The sequence below is a fragment of the Telmatherina bonti genome (genome assembly GCF_933228915.1).
Source record: "Telmatherina bonti genome assembly, chromosome: 21".
NCBI lineage: Eukaryota > Metazoa > Chordata > Actinopteri > Atheriniformes > Telmatherinidae > Telmatherina > Telmatherina bonti.
In genome coordinates this window covers 89533-97610 of record NC_136630.1, presented here as the reverse complement: position 1 = coordinate 97610, position 8078 = coordinate 89533, and positions in this window count along the sequence as shown.

The window sequence follows — 8078 nt, the reverse complement described above, 5'->3', positions numbered from 1 at the left end:
ACTGTTGTATATATTTACTGTGTAATACTGCTGAACATGTGTACCACTGGTGTATATATTTACTGTAATACTGCTGAACATGTGTACTACTGGTGTATATATTTACTGCAATACCACTGAAAATGTGTACTACTGGTGTATATATTTACTGCAATACCACGGAACATGTGTACTACTGGTGTATATATTTACTGCAATACCACTGAAAATGTGTACTACTGGTGTATATATTTACTGCAATACCACTGAACATGTGTACTACTGGTGTATATATTTACTGTGTAATACTGTTGAACATGTGTACTACTGGTGTATATATTTACTGTGTAATACTGCTGAACATGTGTACTACTGGTGTATATATTTACTGTGTAGTACTACTGAACATGTGTACTACTGGTGTATATATTTACTGTAATACTGCTGAACATGTGTACTACTGGTGTATATATTTACTGCAATACTGCTGAATATGTGTACTACTGGTGTATATATTTACTGCAATACTGCTGAACATGTGTACTACTGGTGTATATATTTACTGTAATACTGCTGAACATGTGTACTACTGGTGTATATATTTACTGTGTAATATTGCTGAACATGTGTACTACTGGTGTATATATTTACTGTGTAGTACTGCTGAATATGTGTACTACTGGTGTATATATTTACGGCAATACTGCTGAACATGTGTACTACTGGTGTATATATTTACTGTGTAATACTACTGAACATGTGTACTACTGGTGTATATATTTACTGTGTAATACTACTGAACAAGTGTACTACTGGTGTATATATTTACTGTAATACTACTGAACATGTGTACTACTGGTGTATATATTTACTGTAACACTGTTGAACATGTGTACTACTGGTGTATATATTTACTCTAATACTGCTGAACATGTGTACTACTGGTGTATATATTTACTGCAATACTACTGAACATGTGTACTACTGGTGTATATATTTACTGTAATACTGCTGAACATGTGTACTACTGGTGTATATATTTACTGCAATACTGCTGAACATGTCTACTACTGGTGTATATATTTACTGTGTAATACTGCTGAACATGTGTACTACTGGTGTATATATTTACTGTAATACTGCTGAACATGTGTACTACTGGTGTATATATTTACTGTGTGTAATACTGCTGAATATGTGTACTACTGGTGTATATATTTACTGCAATACTGCTGAACATGTGTACTACTGGTGTATATATTTACTGTGTAATACTGCTGAACATGTGTACTACTGGTGTATATATTTACTGTGTAATACTGCTGAACATGTGTACTACTGGTGTATATATTTACTGTGTAATACTACTGAACATGTGTACTACTGGTGTATATATTTACTGTGTAGTACTACTGAACGTGTACTACTTGTGTATATATTTACTGCAATACTACTGAACATGTGTACTACTGGTGTATATATTTACTGCAATACTACTGAACATGTGTACTACTGGTGTATATATTTACTGCAATACTACTGAACGTGTACTACTGGTGTATATATTTACTGTGTAATACTGCTGAACATGTGTACCACTGGTGTATATATTTACTGTAATACTGCTGAACATGTGTACTACTGGTGTATATATTTACTGCAATACCACTGAAAATGTGTACTACTGGTGTATATATTTACTGCAATACCACTGAACATGTGTACTACTGGTGTATATATTTACTGTGTAATACTGTTGAACATGTGTACTACTGGTGTATATATTTACTGTGTAATACTGCTGAACATGTGTACTACTGGTGTATATATTTACTGTGTAGTACTACTGAACATGTGTACTACTGGTGTATATATTTACTGTAATACTGCTGAACATGTGTACTACTGGTGTATATATTTACTGCAATACTGCTGAATATGTGTACTACTGGTGTATATATTTACTGCAATACAGCTGAACATGTGTACTACTGGTGTATATATTTACTGTAATACTGCTGAACATGTGTACTACTGGTGTATATATTTACTGTGTAATATTGCTGAACATGTGTACTACTGGTGTATATATTTACTGTGTAGTACTGCTGAATATGTGTACTACTGGTGTATATATTTACTGCAATACTGCTGAACATGTGTACTACTGGTGTATATATTTACTGTGTAATACTACTGAACATGTGTACTACTGGTGTATATATTTACTGTGTAATACTACTGAACAAGTGTACTACTGGTGTATATATTTACTGTAATACTACTGAACATGTGTACTACTGGTGTATATATTTACTGTAACACTGTTGAACATGTGTACTACTGGTGTATATATTTACTCTAATACTGCTGAACATGTGTACTACTGGTGTATATATTTACTGCAATACCACTGAACATGTGTACTACTGGTGTATATATTTACTGTGTAATACTGTTGAACATGTGTACTACTGGTGTATATATTTACTGTGTAATACTGCTGAACATGTGTACTACTGGTGTATATATTTACTGTGTAGTACTACTGAACATGTGTACTACTGGTGTATATATTTACTGTAATACTGCTGAACATGTGTACTACTGGTGTATATATTTACTGCAATACTGCTGAACATGTGTACTACTGGTGTATATATTTACTGTAATACTGCTGAACATGTGTACTACTGGTGTATATATTTACTGTGTAATATTGCTGAACATGTGTACTACTGGTGTATATATTTACTGTGTAGTACTGCTGAATATGTGTACTACTGGTGTATATATTTACTGCAATACTGCTGAACATGTGTACTACTGGTGTATATATTTACTGTGTGATACTACTGAACATGTGTACTACTGGTGTATATATTTACTGTGTAATACTGCTGAACATGTGTACTACTGGTGTATATATTTACTGTAATACTACTGAACATGTGTACTACTGGTGTATATATTTACTGTAATACTGCTGAACATGTGTACTACTGGTGTATATATTTACTGTGTAATACTACTGAACATGTGTACTACTGGTGTATATATTCACTGTAATACTGCTGAACATGTGTACTACTGGTGTATATATTTACTGTAATACTGCTGAACATGTGTACTACTGGTGTATATATTTACTGTGTAATACTGCTGAACATGTGTACTACTGGTGTATATATTTACTGTGTAATACTACTGAATATGTGTACTACTGGTGTATATATTTACTGTGTAATACTACTGAACATGTGTACTACTGGTGTATATATTTACTGTGTAATACTGCTGAACATGTGTACTACTGGTGTATATATTTACTGTGTAGTACTACTGAACATGTGTACTACTGGGGTATATATTTACTGTAATACTGCTGAACATGTGTACTACTGGCGTATATATTTACTGTAATACTGCTGAACATGTGTACTACTGGTGTATATATTTACTGTGTAATACTACTTAACATGTGTACTACTGGTGTATATATTTACTGTGTAATACTGCTGAACATGTGTACTACTGGTGTATATATTTACTGTGTAATACTGCTGAACATGTGTACTACTGGTGTATATATTTACTGTGTAATACTACTGAATATGTGTACTACTGGTGTATATATTTACTGTGTAATACTACTGAACATGTGTACTACTGGTGTATATATTTACTGTGTAATACTGCTGAACATGTGTACTACTGGTGTATATATTTACTGTGTAGTACTACTGAACATGTGTACTACTGGGGTATATATTTACTGTAATACTGCTGAACATGTGTACTACTGGTGTATATATTTACTGTAATACTGCTGAACATGTGTACTACTGGTGTATATATTTACTGTGTAATACTACTTAACATGTGTACTACTGGTGTATATATTTACTGTAATACTGCTGAACATGTCTACTACTGGTGTATAAATTTACTGTGTAATACTGTTGAACATGTGTACTACTGGTGTATAAATTTACTGTAATACTGCTGAACATGTGTACTACTGGTGTATATATGTACTGCAATACTGCTGAACATGTCTACTACTGGTGTATATATTTACTGTGTAATACTGCTGAATATGTGTACTACTGGTGTATATATTTACTGCAATACTGCTGAACATGTGTACTACTGGTGTATATATTTACTGTAACACTGTTGAACATGTGTACTACTGGTGTATATATTCACTCTAATACTGCTGAACATGTGTACTACTGGTGTATATATTTACTGCAATACCACTGAACATGTGTACTACTGGTGTATATATTTACTGTGTAATACTGTTGAACATGTGTACTACTGGTGTATATATTTACTGTGTAATACTGCTGAACATGTGTACTACTGGTGTATATATTTACTGTGTAGTACTACTGAACATGTGTACTACTGGTGTATATATTTACTGTAATACTGCTGAACATGTGTACTACTGGTGTATATATTTACTGCAATACTGCTGAATATGTGTACTACTGGTGTATATATTTACTGTAATACTGCTGAACATGTGTACTACTGGTGTATATATTTACTGCAATACTGCTGAATATGTGTACTACTGGTGTATATATTTACTGTAATACTGCTGAACATGTCTACTACTGGTGTATATATTTACTGTGTAATACTGCTGAATATGTGTACTACTGGTGTATATATTTACTGCAATACTGCTGAACATGTGTACCACTGGTGTATATATTAGCTGTGTAATACTGCTGAACATGTGTACTACTGGTGTATATATTTACTGTGTAATACTACTGAACATGTGTACTACTGGTGTATATATTTACTGTGTAATACTACTGAACATGTGTACTACTGGTGTATATATTTACTGTAATACTACTGAACATGTGTACTACTGGTGTATATATTTACTGTAACACTGTTGAACATGTGTACTACTGGTGTATATATTTACTCTAATACTGCTGAACATGTGTACTACTGGTGTATATATTTACTGCAATACCACTGAACATGTGTACTACTGGTGTATATATTTCCTGTGTAATACTGTTGAACATGTGTACTACTGGTGTATATATTTACTGTGTAATACTGCTGAACATGTGTACTACTGGTGTATATATTTACTGTGTAGTACTACTGAACATGTGTACTACTGGTGTATATATTTACTGTAATACTGCTGAACATGTGTACTACTGGTGTATATATTTACTGCAATACTGCTGAATATGTGTACTACTGGTGTATATATTTACTGCAATACCGCTGAACATGTGTACTACTGGTGTATATATTTACTGTAATACTGCTGAACATGTGTACTACTGGTGTATATATTTACTGTGTAATATTGCTGAACATGTGTACTACTGGTGTATATATTTACTGTGTAGTACTGCTGAATATGTGTACTACTGGTGTATATATTTACTGCAATACTGCTGAACATGTGTACTACTGGTGTATATATTTACTGTGTAATACTACTGAACATGTGTACTACTGGTGTATATATTTACTGTAACACTGTTGAACATGTGTACTACTGGTGTATATATTTACTCTAATACTGCTGAACATGTGTACTACTGGTGTATAAATTTACTGTAATACTGCTGAACATGTGTACTACTGGTGTATATATTTACTGTAATACTACTGAAAATGTGTACTACTGATGTATATATTTACCGTGTAATACTGCTGAACATGTGTACTACTGGTGTATATATTTACCGTGTAATACTGCTGAACATGTGTACTACTGGTGTATATATTTACTGTAATACTGCTGAACATGTGTACTACTGGTGTATATATTTACTGTGTAATACTACTGAACATGTGTACTACTGGTGTATATATTTACTGCAATACTGCTGAACATGTGTACTACTGGTGTATATATTTACTGTGTAATACTACTGAACATGTGTACTACTGGTGTATATATTTACTGTGTAGTACTACTGAACATGTGTACTACTGGTGTATATATTTACTGCAATACTGCTGAACATGTGTACTACTGGTGTATATATTTACTGCAATACTGCTGAACATGTGTACTACTGGTGTATATATTTACTGTAATACTGCTGAACATGTGTACTACTGGTGTATATATTTACTGTAATACTGCTGAACATGTGTACTACTGGTGTATATATTTACTGCAATACTGCTGAACATGTGTACTACTGGTGTATATATTTACTGCAATACTGCTGAACATGTGTACTACTGGTGTATATATTTACTGTAATACTGCTGAACATGTGTACTACTGGTGTATATATTTACTGTGTAATATTGCTGAACATGTGTACTACTGGTGTATATATTTACTGTGTAGTACTGCTGAATATGTGTACTACTGGTGTATATATTTACTGCAATACTGCTGAACATGTGTACTACTGGTGTATATATTTACTGTGTAATACTACTGAACATGTGTACTACTGGTGTATATATTTACTGTAACACTGTTGAACATGTGTACTACTGGTGTATATATTTACTCTAATACTGCTGAACATGTGTACTACTGGTGTATAAATTTACTGTAATACTGCTGAACATGTGTACTACTGGTGTATATATTTACTGTAATACTACTGAAAATGTGTACTACTGATGTATATATTTACCGTGTAATACTGCTGAACATGTGTACTACTGGTGTATATATTTACTGTAATACTGCTGAACATGTGTACTACTGGTGTATATATTTACTGTGTAATACTACTGAACATGTGTACTACTGGTGTATATATTTACTGTAATACTGCTGAACATGTGTACTACTGGTGTATATATTTACTGTGTAATACTACTGAACATGTGTACTACTGGTGTATATATTTACTGTGTAATACTACTGAACATGTGTACTACTGGTGTATATATTTACTGTAATACTACTGAACATGTGTACTACTGGTGAATATATTTACTGCAATACCACTGAACATGTGTACTACTGGTGTATATATTTACTGTAATACTGTTGAACATGTGTACTACTGGTGTATAAATTTACTGTAATACTGCTGAACATGTGTACTACTGGTGTATATATTTACTGTGTAATACTACTGAACATGTGTACTACTGGTGTATATATTTACTGTGTAATACTGCTGAACATGTGTACTACTGGTGTATATATTTACTGTGTAGTACTACTGAACATGTGTACTACTGGTGTATATATTTACTGTAATACTGCTGAACATGTGTACTACTGGTGTATATATTTACTGCAATACTGCTGAACATGTGTACTACTGGTGTATAAATTTACTGTGTAATACTGCTGAACATGTGTACTACTGGTTTATATATTTACTGTAATACTGCTGAACATGTGTACTACTGGTGTATATATTTACTGTGTAATACTACTGAACATGTGTACTACTGGGGTATATATTTACTGCAATACTGCTGAACATGTGTACTACTGGTGTATATATTTACTGTAATACTGCTGAACATGTGTACTACTGGTGTATATATTTACTGTGTAATACTACTGAACATGTGTACTACTGGTGTATATATTTACTGTGTAATACTGCTGAACATGTGTACTACTGGTGTATATATTTACTGTAATACTGCTGAACATGTGTACTACTGGTGTATATATTTACTGTGTAATGCTGCTGAACATGTGTACTACTGGTGTATATATTTACTGTGTAATACTACTGAACATGTGTACTACTGGTGTATATATTTACTGTGTAATACTGCTGAACATGTGTACTACTGGTGTATATATTTACTGTGTAATACTACTGAACATGTGTACTACTGGTGTATAAATTTACTGTGTAATACTGCTGAACATGTGTACTACTGGTGTATATATTTACTGTAATACTGCTGAACATGTGTACTACTGGTGTATATATTTACTGTGTAATACTACTGAACATGTGTACTACTGGTGTATAAATTTACTGTGTAATACTGCTGAACATGTGTACTACTGGTGTATATATTTACTGTAATACTGCTGAACATGTGTACTACTGGTGTATATATTTACTGTATAATACTACTGAACATGTGTA